Below are 12,377 nucleotides of genomic sequence, written 5' to 3' on the forward strand. Positions count from 1 at the left end.
TGGTTAGTTGTTTCTGTTTTTTGAAACTTCAAACGGCCTAGATGATTGAGACCATTGCTAGATTGCAGTCCAGACTTTATTTTCAAGGCTAGGAGGAAGTTATCAATGGGTTACTTTTACCAAAGCTATTTATCTACACATACCACTTTGCACTTTGGGGTTCATTGGTTCCAAAAAGTGTACAGTGAATCACTGGGCACAGAGTGTCATAGTTTGGCGACAGATGAATGAGGGGCCTGAGGGGGTGGGTGGAAGAGCATGGGGACATGAGGGGATATAGGCATGGATGGGGCCAAAAGGAGAGAAATGGTATGGAGGTGGAAATGGGGGTCAGCGGCAAATAGTGGCCAGGAGAATGTGAATCCAGTGTTAAAAAAAAATTGAAAGGCATGATAAGCTCTGGAAAGGTGAGTGGCAAGAGAAACCTGGGTCTCAAAACTCTGTCTTTGTACACTGCAGCATATACATAATCGGAGGAGATTGAGCACTTATAGGTCTCTTTCACATTGTCAGAGCAAGTGGACAGTTGTATCACTGAGACATCAGCCATTCTCACATACAGGGCACAATTGAGAAGGATACATCTCTGAGCAACACAACTTCTCACATCATTGTGTGCGGGGATAGGTGATGGAGGTCAAGCTACTCGTAAATAATTCACTCCTCACCCTGCAGGTAAAGAGAGTACACAACTAAAAGAACAAAGAAAGACCAAAGAAAAGTACAGCACAGGAACAGGCCCTTCGGCCCTCCAAGCCTGCGCCGACCATGCTGCCTGTCTAAACTAAAATCTTCTAAACTTCCGGGGTGCGTACCCCTCTATTCCCATCCTATTCATGTATTTGTCAAGATGCCCCTTAAATGTCACTATCGTCCCTGCTTCTACCACCTCCTCTGGTAGTGAGTTCCAGGCACCCACTACACTATGTGTAAAAAACTTGCCTCGTTCATCTCTGAACCTTGCCCCTCACACCTTAAACCTATGCCCCCTAGTAATTGACCCCTCTACCCTGAGAAAAAGTCTGTGACTATCCACTCTGTCTATGTCCCTCATAATCTTGTCGACCTCTATCAGGTCGCCCCCTCAACCTCTGTCGTTCCAGTGAGAACAAACCAAGTTTATTCAACCTCTCCTCATATCTAATGCCCTCCATATCAGGCAACATCCTGGTAAATCTCTTCTGCACCCTCTCTAAAGCCTCCACATCCTTCTGGTAATGTGGCGACCAGAATTGAACACTCTGCTCCAAGTGTGGCCTAACTAAGGTTCTATACAGCTGCAACATGACTTGCTGATTTTTATATTTAATGCCCCGGCCAATGAAGGCACGCATGCCATATGCCTTCTTGACTACCTTCTCCACCTGTGTTGCCCCCTTCAGTGACCTGTGGATCTGTACACCTAGATCACTCTGACTGCCAATACTCTTGAGGGTTCTACCATTCACTGCATATTCCCTACCTGTATGAGACCTTCCAAAATGCATTACCTCACATTTGTCCGGATTAAACTCCATCTCCCATCTCTCTGCCCAAGCCTCCAAACGATCTAAATCCTGCTGTATCCTCTGACAGTCCTCATCGCTATCCGCAATTCCACCAACCTTTGTGTCGTCCGCAAACTTACTAATCAAACCAGTTACATTTTCCTCCAAATCATTTATATATACTACGAACAGCAAAGGTCTCAGCACTGATCCCTGCGGAACACCACTAGCCACAGCTCTCCAATCAGAAAAACACCCTTCCATTGCTACTCACCATTGTTTTCTATGTCCTAGCCAGTTCTGTATCCATCTTGCCAGCTCACCTCTGATCCTGTGTGACTTCACCTTTTGTACTAGTCTGCCATGAGGGACCTTGTCAAAGGCCTTACTGAGGTCCACTGGCCTTACACAACATCCACTGCCCTACCTGCATCAACCATCTTTGTGACCTCTTCGAAAAACTCTATCAAGTTAGTGAGACACAACCTCCCCTTCACAAAACCGTGCTGCCTCTCGCTAATACGTCCACTTGCTTCCAAATGGGAGTAGACCCTGTCTCGAAGAATTCTCTCCAGTAGTTTCCCTACCACTGACGTAAGGCTCACTGGCCTGTAGTTCCCTGCATTATCCTTGCTACCCTTCTTAAACAAAGGAACAACATTGGCTATTTGTAAACTCTTGGTAAATGGGGCGTGCAGACATATATACTCTGACTCTAATGGCGGCGATATTGCTGTAAATTATGAGGGTGCCATCATAGCAAGTCGCCAGTGACACCGAGATGAAGAGCAGGGTCATTTTATTAACTCTATCTTCAGGTGAAGGCATAGCGGAAAGTCCTGCTCAGTGTTCACTATGGCTCTTTGATTCCCTATCATCTATGGATTTGGTTATTCTGAACAGCCCAAGTTCCCATCAATATAGGCCCAGTGAAGGGGAGCTGAATGTCCCAGCACAGTCGTTGGCGTGGGGTGTCCACAGAGCCAGCACTATCACATCATACCTCTGCACCTTTCACCAGCGCAGACACACTCACCTGGGATGGGCATCAATCAATGTCATAATATACACCAATATATCATGGTACAGGCACACACTGATGGACACACAGTGGGACCAATCAACACACACAACACCGCAGCCAATCACCAGTGAGAGCACACACACTATGAAGGCAGGGGGCATCAGAGTTCCCGCTGATTCGAATAGCAGCTAGCTAGGAGCACAGAGCTCACAGCCTGCAACACAGACATTCACCATGTGCTGAGTGCATCAACAGGTTAGGACAAGGCAAAGGTCTTTAATTAAAGCTGATATCGTATTTACCCACAGTTCAAGTATGTTTAAATAGTTAACCTTTTAATAAAATAGTGTTGCACTACTTCAAGTGTTGGTGACCTGTATGTGATCCAGAACACCCAACACATCAGTCAAGATTGGAATATGGAGCATTGTATGAAGCATACAGCAGGAGTGGGCAGAAAGAGAGGAGTCGGCAGAAAGAGGAGAGTGAGGCACAGTTAGCCGACTCCTCTCTTTCTGCCCACTCCTGCTGTATACTTCATACAATGCTCCATATTCCAATCTTGATGAATGCAATGGGATTATTCCGGTCCCTGGATCGCTGCAATTATCTGGATGCATAAAATTCAGTGCCACGGTGATCTTGATGGGTTGCAGGTTTGCTTTGGAGGTGGTGAGCACAAATATCCCAGACCAACAACCTGCCTTACTGGCACTAGCATCCTGTCATTTACAGGTATCTGTATCTTGGGCAGTACACCTGATGTTTTGGGTAGCATCTCCTGCCTCTTGCAGTCCCTTCCTTGGCACCCTGGCATCCTTCTAAGAGGATGCCACTGCTGGAACTCCACCCTGCCACTCTGCCCAATCTTAGATTAGCCTGCTCCCACTAAGGCCCTCAGCTGGTGCTCTGCGGTCTAAATGAAGCCAGCTGCCTCACGTTCCTCTCAGGGTCCTACCTCTCACTGCTTAGAAAATCAAGCCTCTCAGTTCCAGCAATGACAGCTCTATGCTACTGGTTCAGCAGCTCAGTATTATTCTCATCTTCTCAAGTACGTTGACCAGTGCCTCTATTCGCCCTATTGGCTGCCTCCTGTGTTCATAACAGCTGCACTCTGACATCTCCCAGACACTGCATGATCCTCGTGCCTCCTGATTGAAAATTTAAACCTGCTACTCTGAAGCCTTCTAATGAATTCAGCAATGAGCTCGACAACCACTTAACTGGAGGCGTGCTGGTGCTCGCCTTCCATTCCCTTTGAAGATCATGTCACATTCCGAAGGTATCGGGACCCACTGATTTTCACCTGTACCCATGTTCATCTCTCACCAGCAATCGGAAATCCAGCCCATAAAGTCATTACTGAAGGAGGCCACTCAATCCATTGAGACCATGCCATGAAAAAGTGATAGTGATTCATAGAATCATAGAATTTACAGAGCAGAAGCAGGCCATTCAGCCCATCGAGTCTGCACCGGCCCTTGGAAAGAGCACCCCACTCAAGCACCCACCTCCTCCACCCCATCCCCTTAACCCAGTAAGGGCAATTTAGCATGGCCAATCCACCTGACCCGCACATCTTTGGACTGTGGGAGGAAACCGGAGCACCCGGAGGAAACCCACGCACACACGGGGAGAATATGCAGACTCCACACAGACAGTGACCCAAGCTGGGAATCGAACCAGGGACCCTGGTGCTGTGAAGCAACTGTGCTAACCACTGTGCTACCATGCTGCCCATTGTCATATCTTTACTCTTGATTCAAAGCTGGGTCTGTTTTAACCAAAATATTAATTCTTATTGAGCACTTAAGGGTCAATCTACATGGAGAGAAATAAAGTTCAAGTTTCAGATCGGTGACCTTTTGTCAAGAGTTCTCTCTCTCCATGTATGTTTTTGAGTATTTTCAGCATTTTTGGTTCATATTACATGGTAACGTTGCTAGGAGTCTCTGCTGAACTCAAACTGAACAATCCCACACTAAGCCTCTAGTTTCCTCTGCCTGATGTGTAGCTGGGTAGAGCAATGCCAAAATTTTAATGGGAGTTGAATTAGCGTTACCAGAAGATTAGGTAGCTTCCTCCTTAGCATTGCCACCTTCCCCAGTTCCTTAAAACAAGTCATTTTTCAATAAATGGATAATACGTTTTTTTTCAATAAGTCTGTGAAGATATCTGAAATAAACGGTGTAGAGCAGTCATTTTCAAACCAAGGCGGGTGCGGGAGAGCTGCGGGCCCTGTGTCACAGCGTTCCCGATTGCGGGGCCACGTGTCACAGCGTTCCCGATCGCAGGGCCCTGTGTCACAGCGTTCCCGATCGCAGGGCCACGTGTCACAGCGTTCCCGATCGCGGGGCCACGTGTCGCAGCGTTCCCGATCGCAGGGCCACGTGTCGCAGCGTTCCCGATCGCGGGGACACTTGTCACAGCGTTCCCGATCGCGGGGCCACGTGTCGCAGCGTTCCCGATCGCAGGGCAACATGTTGCAGGGTTCCCGATCGCGGGGCCACATGTCGCAGGGTTCCCGATCGCGGGGCCACATGTCGCAGCGTTCCCGATCGCGGGGCCACTTGTCGCAGCGTTCCCGATCGCGAGGCCACGTGTCGCAGCGTTCCCGATTGCGGGACCACGTGTCGCAGGGTTCTCGATCGCGAGGCCACGTGTCGCAGGGTTCCCGATCGCGGGGCCACTTGTCGCAGCGTTCCCGATCGCGAGGCCACGTGTCGCAGCGTTCCCGATCGCGGGGCCACTTGTCGCAGCGTTCCCGATCGCGAGGCCACGTGTCGCAGCGTTCCCGATCGCGGGGCCACTTGTCGCAGCGTTCCCGATCGCGAGGCCACGTGTCGCAGCGTTCCCGATCGCGGGGCCACTTGTCGCAGCGTTCCCGAGGCCACGTGTCGCAGCGTTCCCGATCGCGGGGCCACATGTCGCAGGGTTCCCGATCGCGGGACCACGTGTCGCAGGGTTCCCGATCGTGGTGCCACTTGTCGCAGCGTTCCCGATCGCGGGACCACGTGTCGCAGGGTTCCCGATCGCGGGGCCACATGTCGCAGCGTTCCCGATCGCGGGACCACGTGTCGCAGGGTTCCCGATCGCGGGACCACTTGTCGCAGCGTTCCCGATCGCGGGACCACGTGTCGCAGCGTTCCCGATCGCGGGACCACTTGTCGCAGGGTTCCCGATCGCGGGACCACTTGTCGCAGGGTTCCCGATCGCGGGGCCACATGTCGCAGCGTTCCCGATCGCGGGACCACGTGTCGCAGCGTTCCCGATCGCGGGACCACATGTCGCAGCGTTCCCGATCGCGGGACCACGTGTCGCAGCGTTCCCGATCGCGGGACCACTTGTCGCAGGGTTCCCGATCGCGGGACCACGTGTCGCAGGGTTCCCGATCGCGGGGCCACATGTCGCAGGGATCCTGATCGCGGGGCCACATGTCGCAGCGTTCCCGATCGCGGGACCACTTGTCGCAGGGTTCCCGATCGCGGGGCCACGTGTCGCAGGGTTCCCAATCGCGGGGCCACATGTCGCAGCGTTCCCGATCGCGGGACCACTTGTCGCAGGGTTCCCGATCGCGGGACCACGTGTCGCAGCGTTCCCGATCGCGAGGCCACGTGTCGCAGCGTTCCCGATCGCGGGGCCACTTGTCGCAGCGTTCCCGATCGCGAGGCCACGTGTCGCAGCGTTCCCGATCGCGGGGCCACTTGTCGCAGCGTTCCCGAGGCCACGTGTCGCAGCGTTCCCGATCGCGGGGCCACATGTCGCAGGGTTCCCGATCGCGGGACCACGTGTCGCAGGGTTCCCGATCGTGGTGCCACTTGTCGCAGCGTTCCCGATCGCGGGACCACGTGTCGCAGGGTTCCCGATCGCGGGGCCACATGTCGCAGCGTTCCCGATCGCGGGACCACTTGTCGCAGGGTTCCCGATCGCGGGGCCACTTGTCGCAGCGTTCCCGATCGCGAGGCCACGTGTCGCAGCGTTCCCGATCGCGGGGCCACTTGTCGCAGCGTTCCCGATCGCGAGGCCACGTGTCGCAGCGTTCCCGATCGCGGGGCCACTTGTCGCAGCGTTCCCGATCGCGAGGCCACGTGTCGCAGCGTTCCCGATCGCGGGGCCACTTGTCGCAGCGTTCCCGATCGCGAGGCCACGTGTCGCAGCGTTCCCGATCGCGGGGCCACTTGTCGCAGCGTTCCCGAGGCCACGTGTCGCAGCGTTCCCGATCGCGGGGCCACATGTCGCAGGGTTCCCGATCGCGGGACCACGTGTCGCAGGGTTCCCGATCGTGGTGCCACTTGTCGCAGCGTTCCCGATCGCGGGACCACGTGTCGCAGGGTTCCCGATCGCGGGGCCACATGTCGCAGCGTTCCCGATCGCGGGACCACGTGTCGCAGGGTTCCCGATCGCGGGACCACTTGTCGCAGCGTTCCCGATCGCGGGACCACGTGTCGCAGCGTTCCCGATCGCGGGACCACTTGTCGCAGGGTTCCCGATCGCGGGACCACGTGTCGCAGGGTTCCCGATCGCGGGGCCACATGTCGCAGGGATCCCGATCGCGGGGCCACATGTCGCAGCGTTCCCGATCGCGGGACCACTTGTCGCAGGGTTCCCGATCGCGGGGCCACGTGTCGCAGGGTTCCCAATCGCGGGGCCACATGTCGCAGCGTTCCCGATCGCGGGACCACTTGTCGCAGGGTTCCCGATCGCGGGACCACGTGTCGCAGGGTTCCCGATCGTGGTGCCACTTGTCGCAGCGTTCCCGATCGCGGGACCACGTGTCGCAGGGTTCCCGATCGCGGGGCCACATGTCGCAGCGTTCCCGATCGCGGGACCACGTGTCGCAGGGTTCCCGATCGCGGGACCACTTGTCGCAGCGTTCCCGATCGCGGGACCACGTGTCGCAGCGTTCCCGATCGCGGGACCACTTGTCACAGGGTTCCCGATCGCGGGACCACGTGTCGCAGGGTTCCCGATCGCGGGGCCACATGTCGCAGGGATCCCGATCGCGGGGCCACATGTCGCAGCGTTCCCGATCGCGGGACCACTTGTCGCAGGGTTCCCGATCGCGGGGCCACGTGTCGCAGGGTTCCCAATCGCGGGGCCACATGTCGCAGCGTTCCCGATCGCGGGACCACTTGTCGCAGGGTTCCCGATCGCGGGACCACTTGTCGCAGGGTTCCCGATCGCGGGACCACTTGTCGCAGGGTTCCCGATCGCGGGGCCACATGTCGCAGGGTTCCCGATCGCGGGACCACGTGTCGCAGCGTTCCCGATCGCGGGACCACATGTCGCAGCGTTCCCGATCGCGGGACCACGTGTCGCAGCGTTCCCGATCGCGGGACCACTTGTCGCAGGGTTCCCGATCGCGGGACCACGTGTCGCAGGGTTCCCGATCGCGGGGCCACATGTCGCAGGGATCCCGATCGCGGGGCCACATGTCGCAGCGTTCCCGATCGCGGGACCACTTGTCGCAGGGTTCCCGATCGCGGGGCCACGTGTCGCAGGGTTCCCAATCGCGGGGCCACATGTCGCAGCGTTCCCGATCGCGGGACCACTTGTCGCAGGGTTCCCGATCGCGGGACCACGTGTCGCAGCGTTCCCGATCGCGAGGCCACGTGTCGCAGCGTTCCCGATCGCGGGGCCACTTGTCGCAGCGTTCCCGATCGCGAGGCCACGTGTCGCAGCGTTCCCGATCGCGGGGCCACTTGTCGCAGCGTTCCCGAGGCCACATGTCGCAGCGTTCCCGATCGCGGGGCCACATGTCGCAGGGTTCCCGATCGCGGGACCACGTGTCGCAGGGTTCCCGATCGTGGTGCCACTTGTCGCAGCGTTCCCGATCGCGGGACCACGTGTCGCAGGGTTCCCGATCGCGGGGCCACATGTCGCAGCGTTCCCGATAGCGGGACCACTTGTCGCAGGGTTCCCGATCGCGGGGCCACTTGTCGCAGCGTTCCCGATCGCGAGGCCACGTGTCGCAGCGTTCCCGATCGCGGGGCCACTTGTCGCAGCGTTCCCGATCGCGAGGCCACGTGTCGCAGCGTTCCCGATCGCGGGGCCACTTGTCGCAGCGTTCCCGATCGCGAGGCCACGTGTCGCAGCGTTCCCGATCGCGGGGCCACTTGTCGCAGCGTTCCCGATCGCGAGGCCACGTGTCGCAGCGTTCCCGATCGCGGGGCCACTTGTCGCAGCGTTCCCGAGGCCACGTGTCGCAGCGTTCCCGATCGCGGGGCCACATGTCGCAGGGTTCCCGATCGCGGGACCACGTGTCGCAGCGTTCCCGATCGCGGGACCACGTGTCGCAGCGTTCCCGATCGCGGGACCACTTGTCGCAGGGTTCCCGATCGCGGGACCACGTGTCGCAGGGTTCCCGATCGCGGGGCCACATGTCGCAGGGATCCCGATCGCGGGGCCACATGTCGCAGCGTTCCCGATCGCGGGACCACTTGTCGCAGGGTTCCCGATCGCGGGGCCACGTGTCGCAGGGTTCCCAATCGCGGGGCCACATGTCGCAGCGTTCCCGATCGCGGGACCACTTGTCGCAGGGTTCCCGATCGCGGGACCACGTGTCGCAGGGTTCCCGATCGCGGGGCCACATGTCGCAGAGTTCCCGATCGCGGGACCATGTGCCGCAGCGTTCCCGATCGCGGGACCACGTGTCGCAGGGTTCCCGATCGCGGGGCCACATGTCGCAGCGTTCCCGATCGCGGGACCACTTGTCGCAGGGTTCCCGATCGCGGGACCACGTGTCGCAGGGTTCCCGATCGCGGGGCCACATGTCGCAGGGTTCCCGATCGCGGGACCATGTGTCGCAGCGTTCCCGATCGCGGGACCACGTGTCGCAGCGTTCCCGATCGCGGGGCCACGTGTCGCAGCGTTCCCGATCGCAGGGCCACGTGTCGCATCGTTCCCAATCGCGGGGACACTTGTCACAGCGTTCCCGATCGCGGGGCCACGTGTCGCAGCGTTCCCGATCGCAGGGCAACGTGTCGCATCGTTCCCAATCGCGGGGACACTTGTCACAGCGTTCCCGATCGCGGGACCACGTGTCGCAGCGTTCCCGATCGCAGGGCCACGTGTCGCATCGTTCCCGATCGCGGGGCCACGTGTCGCAGCGTTCCCGATCGCGGGGCCACGTGTCGCAGCATTCCCGATCGCAGGGCCACATGTCGCAGGGTTCCCGATCGCAGGGCAACATGTCGCAGCGTTCCCGATCGCGGGGCCACGTGTCGCAGGGTTCCCGATCGCAGGGCAACATGTCGCAGGGTTCCCGATCGCGGGGCCACGTGTCGCAGGGTTCCCGATCGCGGGGCCACATGTCGCAGGGTTCCCGATCGCGGGGCCACTTGTCGCAGCGTTCCCGATCGCGAGGCCACGTGTCACAGCGTTCCCGATCGCGGGGCCACTTGTCGCAGCGTTCCCGATCACGAGGCCACGTATCGCAGCGTTCCCGATCGCGGGGCCACTTGTCGCAGCGTTCCCGATCGCGGGACCACGTGTCGCAGGGTTCCCGATCGCGGGGCCACTTGTCGCAGCGTTCCCGATCGCGGGACCACGTGTCGCAGGGTTCCCGATCGCGGGGCTACATGTCGCAGCGTTCCCGATCGCGGGGCCACGTGTCGCAGGGTTCCCGATCGCAGGGCAACATGTCGCAGGGTTCCCGATCGCGGGGCCACATGTCGCAGGGTTCCCGATCGCGGGGCCACATGTCGCAGCGTTCCCGATCGCGGGACCACGTGTCGCAGCGTTCCCGATCGCGGGACCACATGTCGCAGCGTTCCCGATCGCGGGACCACGTGTCGCAACGTTCCCGATCGCGGGACCACTTGTCGCGGGGTTCCCGATCGCGGGACCACGTGTCGCAGGGTTCCCGATCGCGGGGCCACATGTCGCAGGGATCCCGATCGCGGGGCCACATGTCGCAGCGTTCCCGATCGCGGGACCACTTGTCGCAGGGTTCCCGATCGCGGGGCCACGTGTCGCAGGGTTCCCGATCGCGGGGCCACATGTCGCAGCGTTCCCGATCGCGGGACCACTTGTCGCAGGGTTCCCGATCGCGGGACCACGTGTCGCAGGGTTCCCGATCGCGGGGCCACATGTCGCAGAGTTCCCGATCGCGGGACCACGTGCCGCAGCGTTCCCGATCGCGGGACCACGTGTCGCAGGGTTCCCGATCGCGGGGCCACGTGTCGCAGCGTTCCCGATCGCAGGGCCACGTGTCGCATCGTTCCCGATCGCGGGGACACTTGTCACAGCGTTCCCGATCGCGGGGCCACATGTCGCAGCGTTCCCGATCGCAGGGCCACGTGTCGCATCGTTCCCAATCGCGGGGACACTTGTCACAGCGTTCCCGATCGCGGGACCACGTGTCGCAGCGTTCCCGATCGCAGGGCCACGTGTCGCATCGTTCCCGATCGCGGGGCCACGTGTCGCAGCGTTCCCGATCGCGGGGCCACGTGTCGCAGCATTCCCGATCGCAGGGCCACATGTCGCAGGGTTCCCGATCGCAGGGCAACATGTCGCAGCGTTCCCGATCGCGGGACCACGTGTCGCAGGGTTCCCGATCGCGGGACCACATGTCGCAGGGTTCCCGATCGCGGGGCCACTTGTCGCAGCGTTCCCGATCGCGGGGCATGTGTCGCAGGGTTCCCGATCGCGAGGCCACGTGTCGCAGGGTTCCCGATCGCGAGGCCACGTGTCGCAGGGTTCCCGATCGCGGGGCCACGTGTCGCAGGGTTCCCGATCGCGAGGCCACGTGTCGCAGGGTTCCCGATCGCGGGGCCACGTGTCGCAGGGTTCCCGTTCGCGGGGCCACGTGTCGCAGGGTTCCCGATCGCGGGGCCACTTGTCGCAGGGTTCCCGTTCGCGGGGCCACGTGTCGCAGGGTTCCCGATCGCGAGGCCACGTGTCGCAGGGTTCCCGATCGCGGGGCCACGTGTCGCAGGGTTCCCGTTCGCGGGGCCACGTGTCGCAGGGTTCCCGATCGCGGGGCCACGTGTCGCAGCGTTCCCGATCGCGAGGCCACGTGTCGCAGGGTTCCCGATCGCGAGGCCAGGTGTCGCAGGGTTCCCGATCGCGGGGCCATGTGTCGCAGGGTTCCCGATCGCGGGGCCACGTGTCGCAGGGTTCCCGATCACGGGGCCACTCGTCGCAGTGTTCCCGATCGCGAGGCCACGTGTCGCAGGGTTCCCGATCGCGGGGCCACGTGTCGCAGGGTTCCCGATCGCGAGGCCACGTGTCGCAGGGTTCCCGATCGCGGGGCCACTTGTCGCAGCGTTCCCGATCGCGGGACCACGTGTCGCAGGGTTCCCGATCGCGGGGCCACATGTCGCAGGGTTCCCGATCGCGGGGCCACTTGTCGCAGCGTTCCCGATCGCGGGACCACGTGTCGCAGGGTTCCCGATCGCGGGGCTACATGTCGCAGGGTTCCCGATCGCGGGGCCACGTGTCGCAGGGTTCCCGATCGCGAGGCCATGTGTCGCAGGGTTCCCGATCGCGGGGCCACGTGTCGCAGGGTTCCCGATCGCGGGGCCACGTGTCGCAGGGTTCCCGATCGCGAGGCCACGTGTCGCAGGGTTCCCGATCGCGGGGCCACGTGTCGCAGGGTTCCCGATCGCGAGGCCACATGTCGCAGGGTTCCCGATCGCGGGGCCACGTGTCGCAGGGTTCCCGATCGCGAGGCCACGTGTCGCAGGGTTCCCGATCGCGGGGCCACTTGTCGCAGCGTTCCCGATCGCGAGGCCACGTGTCGCAGGGTTCCCGATCGCGAGGCCACGTGTCGCAGGGTTCCCGATCGCGGGGCCACGTGTCGCAGGGTTCCCGATCGCGGGGCCACATGTCGCAGCGTTCCCGATCGCGGGACCACTTGTCGC

The sequence above is a fragment of the Scyliorhinus torazame genome, chromosome 19 (genome assembly GCF_047496885.1).
Source record: "Scyliorhinus torazame isolate Kashiwa2021f chromosome 19, sScyTor2.1, whole genome shotgun sequence".
In the NCBI taxonomy this organism is placed as follows: domain Eukaryota; kingdom Metazoa; phylum Chordata; class Chondrichthyes; order Carcharhiniformes; family Scyliorhinidae; genus Scyliorhinus; species Scyliorhinus torazame.